Source organism: Sus scrofa, chromosome 3 (genome assembly GCF_054392235.1).
Source record: "Sus scrofa isolate SSC_HxYL_T2T_F1_AM1 chromosome 3, Sscrofa_HxYL_maternal_Yorkshire_Landrace_v2.0, whole genome shotgun sequence".
Classification (NCBI taxonomy): domain Eukaryota; kingdom Metazoa; phylum Chordata; class Mammalia; order Artiodactyla; family Suidae; genus Sus; species Sus scrofa.
The window spans coordinates 96,892,006-96,905,626 of NC_139385.1; the positions used below are offsets into that span (position 1 = coordinate 96,892,006).

The window sequence follows — 13,621 nt, forward strand, 5'->3', positions numbered from 1 at the left end:
TTAGAATTCACTTCAATTTTACTAAAGTATTAGGTCAGAAAACTAACTGTACATCAGGCCATCAACAAGGAAGAATATATTAAAGTCCAATTTGGGGTCCTAGGGAATGCAAGTAACTTAGCATGATATGTGAGCATTTATAAAGTTTGATAAGTTTCCTTGGAAAAAAAGATTATTACAGAAAAAGCAAATTATAAACATAATATACAAATCTACATCAATTAATTACAAAATTATAAATATTTATTGGTTACCTACAATGGTTCAAGTATTTGATAAGGCAACCAGAAGAAACATAGCAAATACAAAATTTACCTTCAAGCAGCTAAGTATAATAGCAATAAGCAAATATATATATAAATGATTATGCAGACAAATGAGAAGGGCAGCAATAAAAAAATACGTACAAGATATATAAGAAGTACAGAAAAGTCGGTGATTAATTCTGGTTTGGAAATTCAAGGAAGAAGCTTCAGAGGAAACAGTACCAGGTCATGATTTTGGTGAATTTATTGGTCTTCTCAGGTAGATAAGTAGTGGAGGGGGAAAGGGAATTCCAGATTGAAAAACAAACAAACAAACAAACAAAAAACAGGTATGCAGAGGCAGAAAAATATGAAATCATATGGAAACTTCAGGGAATTATAAGTAAATTTATATATTTGGAACAAAGTACATGTGCTGATATAAGCAAGATAAAGACATTGCAGGGGTCACAATATGAGCGGCCTAACATTTAAAGCTGGTAAATTTTTGTCTTTTACATTAAGGCAATCAGATGACTCAAGGTTTTAAAGTAGTAGAGCAATATAATCAGATTTGTATGTAAGTTGAAGAGGTAACTTTAATTACTATGTGGAGAATGGACTGGGGCAAAGAGTCATAAGGGGCAGTATAACCAGTTACATGTAACCAATACAATTTTTAAATATAACCCCAAGTTTCTCCTCCTACTAGGACACTTATGATCTCAAGCAACTGGGGAGCCAATGAGGGCCTACATGTTAAAGAGCAGAAATTTTGCCTCTCCAGAATTATCCTGCAGGGCTGAATTCCAGGCCCCTTCCTCCCTTATTCACTGCATCTTCCCATTAAACTTGGATTCATTTTCATTCCTCTGCTCTGAGGCAAAATCAAAGACATAATCTAGCGAAACGTCATTTCCAGGCATGTGGAACAGAAAAAACCCAACTAGGCACACCTAGCACTTTGGCATAAATCAGTTAAGTACAGGGAGAGGGCAGGAGACAGAGGGTGAACAGAAGTGACCTTGGAAAAAGCAACTGATGAAAGAAGCTGCATGTTTCATGATTTAGAATGAATAGCAAGAGTCCCTCATAGGCAAGGTTATTTGCATCCATAGCTACGCCCATGACATCTGGCACATAGTAGCACTTCAATGAATGTTGAAAGAAAGAATTTTGTTTGTTTGTTTTTTAGGGCTGCACCCACGCCACACGGAGGTTCCAGGCTAGGGGTCGAGTCAGAGCTACAGCTGCTGGCCTACACCACAACCACAGCAATGGAGAATCAGAGCCATGCCTGCAACCTACACTGCAGCTCACGGCAATGCCAGATCCTTAACCTACTGAAAGAGGCCAGGGAGAAACAATTTTTTAAATGAGAATGAGAGAGTGGGAAAGAAGGTAGGAAAGAAAAAAGGAAAGTGGGGAGAGAGGGAAGGAAGTAAAACAAAAGGAAAATTTCATTGTAAGGAAGATTTACATCTAGCAAAATTAACTAAATTCATGAAGAGACAAATTCAGAAACCTAAAAGATTTAAAGTGGCTTCATTTTACATATAAAATAAGGATTAAAATCACAGTATTTTTCTTAAGTAATACATTTCCCTGATGAACATAGATGTTGACAGTTTAGTCCTCAAGGGAAATTCAGGAAGCCAGGAATTGCTCACTCAGCTGTGACACCACTGACAAAGATCTAAAAAGAACAGAACATTTGGTGAAGGGAAAAAATCATTGGATTCATGAATGCTTTGATGTGATCAACAGTATTTTCTGATATGCAGAGAGCACATGTCAGGGAGATGGACAAGATCAGCTCCCAACAGGCTGAAGAAATCAGCTCTGAAATCTTCTGGCCACTTCACCTTGGCTTTCCTTGGCTGCTTGTTAGTGATCCCCAAGGGATAAATGCATTAAAGTTGATGGAAGCATAATTTGTACAGTGTATATGTTAAAGAAAATACCAAATGAATCACTTCCTCTTCGTTTCTGATTGCTGCATCAGCAGCAGAAGCCTTCTTTATCTGCCCTAAGTTTGAAAGATTTTAGCTTTGTTTGTATTTCTAATGAGCTTGGGGCCTTTGTGAAGAGAGTTAAAAGCATTTGAGTAAATGTCCCTAAATCTTATTGTCATTTTAAAATTCAATACATTGGGAAATCTGAGTTGTACAACATGTCAACTTGAGAGGAGCTAAATTTACGGCTCTCTAGTCAGCCAGTACAGTTCTTTTACAAGTCTACAAGTCTATTGTATCAAGCTCATTAACCTGTAGACAGTTTTAAAGCCTTCTGCAAAAAACCTCATTTATAATATTGAATGAGTTAGGTGTCAAACGCCCTGATCTTGTATGTCTGCCCATTGTCTGAGACTTAGAGGAGGATATTGATACTATTGTATGCAGTCCTCTCTAAACACAAATTTGAAGCAGGCAATTCTTATTCCTCTTTATGTTTCAATCCCATTTAACATGGGAAGTAATTTAGTGGAGGGTTTAAGCTTTGTAGTTGGAGAGCCTATGGTTGAACCCACGTTTGCCACTCACTAAACTGAACAATGTTGGTCAAGTTACTAAGCATATCTCTACTTTCAACAGCACAAATGGAAACATACTACCTACATAATTAAAAGCATCATTGGGAACACTGAGTTAACCCCTGGGACACGGTAAATACTCAAGAAACATCAGGTATAATAATAATACTTATTACTATTGCTATTAATATTCAAACCACTTTGCCAATCTTTGGCTGCTAATATCCCTATTTTCCATGCCATAAGTTACCTATTTGCTTCCAAATTTTCTTGACTCCATCCTAATTTATCTTCCATTTCCAAATATATTATGTATATATTTCAATGCAACGTGCATACGTACACACAATTCCTCTCTCACGCACGTGCACACATGCACACATAAAACAACTTTTCACAAAACAATACGTACCTTTAATTTGTATTATGACATTGATACGGTTTAGTCTGTTAAATAAAGAAATGCTAGTCATGACCCATTAAATTGATTTTAAAACCTAGAAATAGATTATGGCCCATAGTTTGAGAAACAACCGTCTTGAGGACAGGAGCTAATCAGACAAACTTCTATATCATTAAAGGATAATGTTAAGTAATAGGGTTAGTTCTAGGAGAACAGACATGCCCATTACCAGAGGCCTAAAATCACTTAACCTAAAATAAATATGCAGGAATGATTGATAGGTAGGAGGGATATTGCACTGAACCACTCACTTCTATTCCCTAAATCCATGTTAAATGTGATCCATTCCTGAGTCTGGAAAGTACTTCTATCAACAACTCTCTTTTCTGTATCTGCTCATGATTCTGAACTGGGCATTAAAGTAAGGGATATATGTCTATGAGCAGTCCACTAACAATTTAAAAGAAATATATCATTTGAGTAGTGCCTAGTTTCAGAAAAGGCTAACCAAAATCACTCACTTAAGAAAGAACTGACAATGCCAGCAAAGACTCCACTAGTGGTCTTGTGACTAAAAGTTGATAGCTTCTTATTTAGTTTTCTGAATATTCTGTTAGAGAAATTAAAAATAACACTGAATTTCTAGGATAAAATGAGACAATTGCTTAGCTGATTCTATTTAGAAATTAAGCTAATAAATGATTTGCTCCCATGACAGTCAAAAAAAAAAAAAAAGGAATTTTTAATATTGCCACCAATATAGGCTTACATTTTTTGGTGCAGTGAATATCTTTGGATGCTTAAAGAACTCTATGAACCCCTTTTCAGAATAATGTGTTTAAATATATAATATCAATATTATATATTTATATAATATTATATGGGATTAAAAAGGAACACATTTATAGTAAGGTATTGATCAATTTATGAGACTCCTGAAGAGCCCTGCAACCCAGATTAAGAACTATATGACTGTATATATATATGGAAAGAGAGGGAAGAGAGAGAGATTTTCCTATCCTGCTCAACTTCCTTGAAAAGGTAAATAAAAGAACTTACTGTGCAATAAATCAGATGTGGTCTACTAAACTTTAATCCAAGTTGCGTTTTTTTATTATCACTTTTTTCTTTTTTTGATGTAAGGGTAATATGGTCAGATTTGAAGACAAAACACATTTCTGCAGCATGCACTCCACTAGTACCACTACAAAACTAATCATGTTATTTGGATAAATCTATTCACTAAAATGTCAACATAAAATAATCTTTAAACATGTACACTTTTTATTTTTCCTAGCAATAAACTAAAGTCTTCAGAAGATATCCTTAAATAAAATATTTAAATCAATCCAAAAAAAAATAAAGAAAGAAAGAAAGAAAAGAAAAAAGAAGTCAGGTACCTAGCCTGTCTCAAAAAAAGTAAAAGAGGATGCAGGCTTGGACTGAGCCATTACTAAGAAACAACGAGGACTGAAATTGGAAGTACACCTGAACTCAGTTGAAATGAATGTTACTATTATTAGGGTTATTGCCTAACACTGTGACTCAGATGAATCCAGGAGATTTGAAGGCTTCTAAATTAGTCTTTTGCTTTTCTATGTTCAAATAAGCTTTCTTCCTCCTTCAGGGTATTTTTATTTTATCTTCATATTATTTTGATCTCTCATTGCTAGAAAATTTTATAACACTGTGACTGGTATGTTAAGGTCATCGTGTTTCTAAAGTATCAGTCAATCATAAATGTAGCTCAAATGAAGTTCTCGCTACTATTGATGAATCTTTCCTACGTGATCAGTCTTGCTAACTTACTGCAAACAGATGAATGACAGGTATTTCTGAGTGATGGAGACTGGAATTGAGATAAACAGAAGTAGATATTAAAACAGAAAAAAACAATAAAAATTTAAAACATTATTCAACTGCAGCTTCCAGTCACTGTATGTAGCAATCCAATCCATTCAGTTCTATAATATTCCCAGGGGAAATTATCCAATATGAAAGCATGATTTGTTTCAGATGAGAAAAATCAGCCTAACAATTCTCTCTACTTTCATCTTTACAGTCAATTACATGAAATATTCAAGCAGGAAATTACCCAGGATCTAAATCATCCATAAAAAATTCAAATTGTCATCATTTGCCAGATCCACTAAAAGTATCATTTTTATTTGTGAAACAATAGAGAATTTTAATATAGAAAAATATATGTATATAGAAATATACCCAGAGTATTTTACAATAAAGTCTATCATGCTCTTGTGTTCCTAACTGATGTTTCTGGTGCACAGGTTCAGAAACTGACCTTCTATTCAGAGCTAGTGATTAGCAGGTCAGAGGGGATACTTTACTTTTCATAAAGGCATCTAATAGAGGTTCAAATGCTAAATGGCATTTACAGTAATAATTTTACAATACTGTTCAAAAAAGAGAAAATAGTTTATTTTGAACATTAGGCTAATTGATTAATGTCTGGTTATAAAAATGATTTGAGTGCCTGATATCGACCTGTCACTCTATTTGGTGCTTTAGAGGAGAAAGGTGAGACAAAATAGAGTTCTTATCCCAAAGCCCCACTACATTTAAGGAGAGATGTACACTTTTTAAAATGAAATTTACATAAAACCATATGATGTACAGAAGCTTCCTCTGTAAATTATACCATAATTTACTGCCATGTTTCAAAATTCATCACTTCTTTTACTAAACTACTTGTAATCAAACCTTCCATTTTATAATTTTTCAATCTTTTTGCCTATCACTTTAAGTGGAAGAAAGAACAGAAATTAATTTGTCCTCAGGTCAAATATTTGGCATAGGCTGAAGCAGCCATTTATTTAGCTATAAGGTTTTAGTGGGAACTTCAACCAGATAAACGAAGTTTCCTCATGCCATACTGGATTATAGTTAATTAGACCAAAAAGCATAGAGAAGCTGGTTTCATAACCATATAGAGGCATACAAAATTAAGACTTGTAATTTATAATGATGAATTTATCTATTAAATATTGATAGTGAACTATGTGTTGGCATGTGTTCTATGCACTTATAATACAGAGATGAGTTAAAAATGCATGTTACAATGATAGATACAAACATAGGCATTAGTAAAAAAAAATAAGTATTATATTTGTTCTATTATTTTGGATGGTATTTTGAGAGTTGCAGGAAAGCACAAATAATCTTTGAGGGGTACAAGGTGAGCAAGAAATGAAAGGAGAGTTCATTGAGGTATCAATATTTGAGTGGGTTCTAAACAATAATTTAGAAACTGCATTCTAGAATAAGTCAAAAAGTATATTCAATGACACAGAGTAGAAACAACATGATAGGATATCAATTTTGGCTTCAGCATATAAAGAGCTTAGAAGTGTCATTACAGAATCATTGGCTTTTATTGGATCCACCAGAGAAGTGAAATCCCAGAGCAAACTTCCACTTCCATATCTAGAGAGACAGACACAAAAGTCTGAGTCAGAGCTAAGGTGTGCTTACCTGGAGAAGATGCTACTAGAGCCATAATTTAGTAGAAATGCTTAAATGGTCTTTTTGACGAATTGCTGGATGCTGAGGGTGGACCAGCTTTAGAGTAACAATCTCACACTTTGGTGGGGGGGCTTTACCTGAAGGATTCCTACTAGGTTCTCATAGTGAAGATTCAAGAAATAATCTTTTGGTAGTCTGACAGGGGGAGAAGAAGAGAATATTTGTGAAATAAGCTTAAAACCTCCTCTCCAGGCTTAATAAATGCTTACTCTCCATGTGAAAAGGTTTGATTAGAGTCTCATTTCAGCTGGGAGGAAAAAGTTTCTCCCAAATCAGAGAACTTCCTGCCTGTTATCTCAACCCCAACAGGTTGGGGAATGGTCAATAGGGCACAGGGTTTTAAGGAAATAAGGCTGGTTGCTATTCAAACTAATAGAATGTTGACAAAGGAGTGAGGGGGGATGAACAGAAGCTACACCCGTTGAGAAACACTTGTGAAGGTGACAGCCCTAGGACCCTACTAAACCCTGAGATAGAACAAAAAGATTATTTATACATTTCCCCTCCCCAACACTTCACTACCACATTAACAGAAATCCAGTATAACAATGGATTACAGCTGAAAGAAGAAAGTTACAGAATCTAAGGAGGAACTCTTTAAAAGGCCACAGTCAAAGAGATTAAAAACAAGAAAGCCAAAGCATCTAGCACTTATAGGTATAACAAATATTAAGTGCTGCCAAATTCGTAGCCAGATTATCCTAACTCTTCACACTAAAGGCCCATTTACCCCAGCTCCTATTATCTGATACAACATGTTCAGGTTCTAATAACAACAACCAAAGACAAAGCATACCAAAAGGTAAGAAAAACACAATCTAAATAAACTAAGAAATCACCAGAACAGAACCAGATATCACTTAGATGGTGTTATTATCAGAGAGAGAATTTAAAATGAATATTATTGAAGTGATAAGTCTAATAAAAAAGAAGACAAAATGCAAGAATAGATGGGTAAGCAGAGAGAGTGAAACTAAAAAAGAATCAAAGGAAATACTAGAAATAAAAACATTAACAAATATGAAGAATGCCTTTGATGGACTCATGAACAGACTTAACAGGAACAAGGGAAGAATCAGTGGTCTTGAAAACGAATCAACAGAAACTTTCCAAATTAAAATACAAAGGGAAAAATAATTTTAAAAAATAGAACAAAGGAGTTTCCATTGTGGCTCAGTGGAAACAAATCTGACTAGTAACCATAAGGTTGTGGGTTCGATCCCTGGCCTTGCCCAGTGGGTTAAGGATCCAGCAGTGCCATGAGCTGTGGTGTAGGTCACAGAAATGGCTCAGATCCTGCATCGCTGTGGCTGTGGTATAGTCTGGCAGCTATAGCTCCAATTCGACCCCTAGCCTGGGAACCTCCATATGCCATAGGTGTGGCCCTAAAAAAGAAAAAAAAAAAAAAAGGAACAAGGTATCCAAGAATTCAAAAGACAATACCAAAAATGTAGTATCTACATAACTGGAATGTCAGAAGGAGAATAAAGAGAAAATCAGCAGAAAAATATTTCAAGCAATAATGACCAAGAATTTTCCAAAATAAAAGACAGACTCCAAGCCAAAGATAAAGAAACCCAAAGAATACAAAGCAGTAAAAAACAAAAATGTCACCTGGCGTATCTTATTCAACTTGCAAAAAACAAAGACAAACAGAAAAACATGAAAGAAAGAAAAGAACCTTATCTCTAAAGGAACAAGAATAACAATTACAGTGGATACCTCTCATCAGCAACTATGGAAGCAAGAAGAAAATGTTGAAAGGAAAAAAAAAAAAAACCCTCATCAACGTAAAATTATATATCCAGTGGCAATATCCTGCAAAAATGAAGAAATAAAGACTTTCTCTGATGAACAGAAAGAATTTATTGACAACAGTCCTGCCTTGCAAGAAATATTGGAAGAAGTTCTTCAAGCAGAAAAAGAATAGAGATCAGAAAACTGAATCCATAAAACAAAATGAAGATGTAAAATAATGCTTTATATTTTTGTTACTCATAAATGACTTAAAATAATTGTTTTAAGCAATAATAGTAACAATGTATTCATTTATTAAAGCATTTAGATACATGAAGTGAATTACAGCAAGATTACAGGAATAGAAAATAGGAACTGGGACTACTCTTAAGAATAATATAAACACTGCACGTAAAGGGGTACAGGGTTATTTGAAAGTGGAATCAGGTTATAATTAAAATTGTGTGTTGTAAACTCTAAGTCTGCCAATTAGTTTGAAAAAGAAGTGTCATGAACATAGATGCAAAAATCCTCAATGAAATATTAGAAAATCAAAATCACAATGTATAAAAATAATCATACATCATAACCAAGTGAGACTTATTCCAGGTAATACAAACCTAGTTCAACATTTCAAAATCAGTGTAATCTATCAGAGTAACAGGTTAAAAGTGAAAAATTTTATGCTTTATGAACAGATTCAGAAAAAAGTATTTGACAAAAATCCAACGTCCATTCATGGAAAAAAAGTCTAAGCAAATTAGGAATAAAAGGAAACTTCCTCAAATTAACACATTTTTTGAAAATTAAAAACCCCTACAATTACCATCACGCTTAATGGTAAAAAACTAGAAACTGTCTCCTTAAGACTAGGAATAAGGCAAGAGTATTCCCTCACCACTCATATTCCTCATATTGTGCTGGAAGTCCTAGCCAATGGTGTAAGATCAAAAAAAAAAAAAAAAAAGAGAAAGGATATTGGGAAGAAATAAAATTTTATCTTTTTGCCCATGACATGACAGTCTATGTAGAAAATCAAAAAAAAATTAACAACAAAAATTACTGGAACTAATAAGCAATTATAGTAAGGTTGCAGAATACAAGGTTAGTAAACAAAAGTTAATTGCCTTTTCACATACTAGCAATGAACAAGTAAAATTTAACATTAAAAATATCATGTGGGAGTTCCCGTCGTGGCGCAGTGGTTAGCGAATCCGACTAGGAACCGTGAGGTTGCGGGTTCGGTCCCTGCCCTTGCTCAGCGGGTTAACGATCCGGCGTTGCCGTGAGCTGTGGTGTAGGTTGCAGACGCGGCTCGGATCCCGCGTTGCTGTGGCTCTGGCGTAGGCTGGCAGCTACAGCTCCGATAAGACCCCTAGCCTGGGAACCTCCATATGCCGCGGGAGCGGCCCAAGAAATAGCAACAACAACAACAAAGACAAAAGACCAAAAAAAAAAAAAAAAAAAATCATGTGCATTAGTACCAAAAATAATATTTAATTTAACTTGGGTATAAAGCTAACAATATATGTACAAGTTACATATGGGGGAGCTACAAAACTCTAATGAAAAAAATCAAAGAGAAAGGTCTAACTACAATGGGTAGATATTCTATTCTCATGGATAGGAAGACTTAATATTGTTAAATGTCATTTCTTCCCACATTAATCTATATAGTAAATGCAATCTAAATCAAAGTTTCAGGAAATGACTGATTCTCAAATTTATTAGAAAAGGCAAAAGACCCAGATTAGCCAATATAAGATTGAATAAGAATATGGTCAGAGGATTGACACTGACTGACTTCAACATTTACTATAAAGCTGCAGCAATAAAAACAATATGGTACTGAAAAAAGAACAGACAAATAGAATAATGGAACAGAATAGAGAGGCCAGAAGTATACCCACACAAATATAGACAATTGATCTTTGACAAAGCAGCACAGGCTATTCAACAAAGAAAGACTAAGTCTTTTCAAAAAATGGTACTGGAACAACTGGACATCTATACACCAAAAAACGGGGGAAAAAAGATTCAAGACTTTGACCTTACTCTTTTCACAAAAACTAACTCAAAACGTAACGTAGACTTAGAGTGACACATAAAACTAGAAAATAACATAGGAAAAAAATCTAGGTGAACTTGGTTTTAGCAATAGTTTTTTAGACAGAATAATGAAAACACAAGACATGAAAGAAATAATGATAAACCGGACTTCATTAAAATTAAAAACTGTTTCTTATACTTTTATAAGAATGAAAACACAAGTCAGAGGTGGGAAAAACTATTTGCGAAATACATCTGGAAGGAGTTGCTCATGTCCAAAATATTCAAAATATTCTTAAAAATTAGAAATAGGAAGACAAAAAACTCAGTGAAAAAGTGGGGCAAAAGTTCTGAATGGAAACCTGTCCAAAGAAGACATATGAATAACAAAATAAGCATACAAAAAGTTGTTCAGCAGCAAGTGTCATTAGAGAATTTCAAGTTAATACAACAATGATATAGCACTATATACCTATTAGAATGGCTAAAATCCATAGCATTAAAAACACCAGAAGCTGGCAAGGGTGTGGAGCCATAGGAACTCTCATTCATTGCTGATGGGAATGCAATACGGCACAACCACTTTGCAAGGAAGTTTGACAGTTTCTCGCAATACTAAACATACTCTTACCATACAATTCAGTAGTCACACCCCTTGATATTTACCCAAAGGAGATAAAAACATAGGCACACAAAAACCTGCACATGGAAGTCTATAGCTGCTTTATTCATAATTGTGAAAAATCAGAAGCAACCACAATGTCCTTTGTGGACAAGTGAATGGCTAAACAAACCATGACACATACATACAATGGAATATTAGGTACTGATTAAAAAGAAATCTGTCATCAAGCCACAAAAAGACATGGAGGAACCTCAGTTCATATTGCTAAGAGAAAGGATCCAGTATGAAAAGGCTACACACTATATGATTTCATGTATTACATTCCAGAAAACGCAAAATTCTAGAGACAGTAAAAAGACTAGTGGTTACGAGGAGTTCAGTTGTGTCAGAGGAAGAGAGAGGGGTAAGGAAGGGAGAAAAACAAGGGAGATATAAGTGGAGCACAGAGAATTTTTAAGGAAGGATACTAAAATGGTAGATACATAATATTCTGCATTTGTCAAAGTTCATAGAATGTGTGACAAGAGTGAACTTTAATGAAAATAGATTTCAGTCAGTAGTAATACATCAATATTGGTTAATCAGTTGTCACAAATATACTACACCAGTGCAAGATGTTAATGACAGGAGAAATGATGGGAGCAGGGGAAAAGGAGTATATGAAAACTCTGTGTATTTTTTGTTCAATTGTTCTGCAAATCTAAAACTGCTCTAAAAACTAAAGTACACTTATTTTAAAAATGGAGTTGATAAAGAGAGGAGATAAAATAGAATCATATAAAATACTCAGTGAAAACCAGAAAATATAGACATATAAGGGGGAAGAAACAAAAATAAATTTAATGAGTATTTATATGCATGATAGATAATGATCTAAGTATATCAATAAATCACTTTATATATGAAGGTCTGAACACACCAATTAAATGGCAGATAAAATCAGAACAGATTTTAAAAAAAAAGACCCAATTGTATGCCACCTATAAGAAATATACCTTAAATATAAAAGATTCAGATGAATAAAAAGTACAGGGATAGAGGGGAAACTTTGCTATACTAACACTAATCAAAAGTAAGCTGGAGTGATTACATTAATTTAAGACTAAGTAGGGATCATTAGGGACATCACAAAGACAAAGGGGCAGTTCTCTAAGACATAAAAATCCCAGATGCAAATGCACCTTATAAAAGAATGTCAAAATACATGAAGCAAAAACTGATAAAACTGCAAGGATAAATAGATGAATCCAGCATTAGTTGGACACTTCAACACATTTCTGCCAGTTACTGATAGATCAAGAAGGTGGAAAATCAGTAAGAATATACATGACCTGGATAGTATTATCAATCAACTTCATCTAGTTTATATTTGTAGAATAGTTTCATCCAACATCAGAATACACACTCTTCAATCTTACATGATATGTTCACCAGGAGAGACTACATTTGGGCCATAGCATACACCTTAGAAAACTTTAAAGAACAGAAATCATACTAAGTATATTCCCAGATCTCAGTGGAAGTAAACTAGAAATCAATAACAGAAAGGTAGCTGGGAAATCACCAAATATCTAGAAACTAAATAACATACTTATAAATAATCTATGAGTCAAAAAAGAAGTTCCAAGAGAAAAATTTTAAATGTCTGAAATAGCATGACAAGTGCACTGAATTCTAATGTAACTTGCTATGTGAGAGTGATAGAAAGCAGGACTAGAAAATGGACAGAATTCAGAATATTGAAGCCTTCCAGAGTATACTAAGTTTTTATTCCGTAAGTTAAAATGTACCACTGAAGTTACTGAGATCATCTATGCATTTTAGAACAATCTTTACCAGAGGTATAGACAAACAAACAGGAGATAAAAATAGGGTATGCCAAATATTTTCAACTAAGGCTGAAGCAGAAAGACTGGAAAAGGAAGAATGCCAAATGATACCCAGGAGGTCAAAGGCAAGATAAATAGAACTTCATGCTTCACTACAGGCTGGATGTAAAGAAAATGGAAGATGACTTTGCAGTATCTGGTGTGGGCAGCTAGACAGATGATGATGCATTTTGCTGAGCGAAGTGAAAATGTCTTTGTAATGGGTAGATGCTATTTTTTAACAATTTAAGTACAAATGGTCATTTTATTGACCAGCTGGTCACCAATTTGTTCTCATAGTAAAGATTCTAAAAGCCTTATTTTGAAACTTTTACTATTCTATAAAATACTAGAGTATAAAACTATAATTTTAAGTATATTTCTTTATTCAAAAAGCTTTATTGAGATATAATTTATATACCATAGCATTTACCCAACTAAAGTTTTCAACTCAATGTTTTTTAGTATATTCATAGAGCTGTGCTACCAACATTGCTCTCTAATTTTAGAAACATTCATTACCCCAAAAGAAGGCATATACCCGTTAGCAGTCACTCCACATTCCTCTCTCTCCCTAGCCCTAGGCAACCATTAATCTACTCTCTTCCTCAATTAGTT

General features: G+C 34.3%; 1 long non-coding RNA gene across 2 annotated transcripts in view; it reads right to left on the reverse strand.

Moving 5' to 3' along the window:
• Positions 1–228: 228 nt before the first annotated feature.
• Positions 229–13,621, reverse strand: part of LOC110260141 (uncharacterized) — a 63,165-nt gene continuing 49,772 nt past the window's right edge. For both annotated transcript variants that reach the window (XR_014841912.1, XR_002342991.2), the window contains one exon: positions 229–1,941. This is a non-coding gene — a long non-coding RNA (uncharacterized LOC110260141). The remainder of the gene's footprint in view (positions 1,942–13,621) is intronic.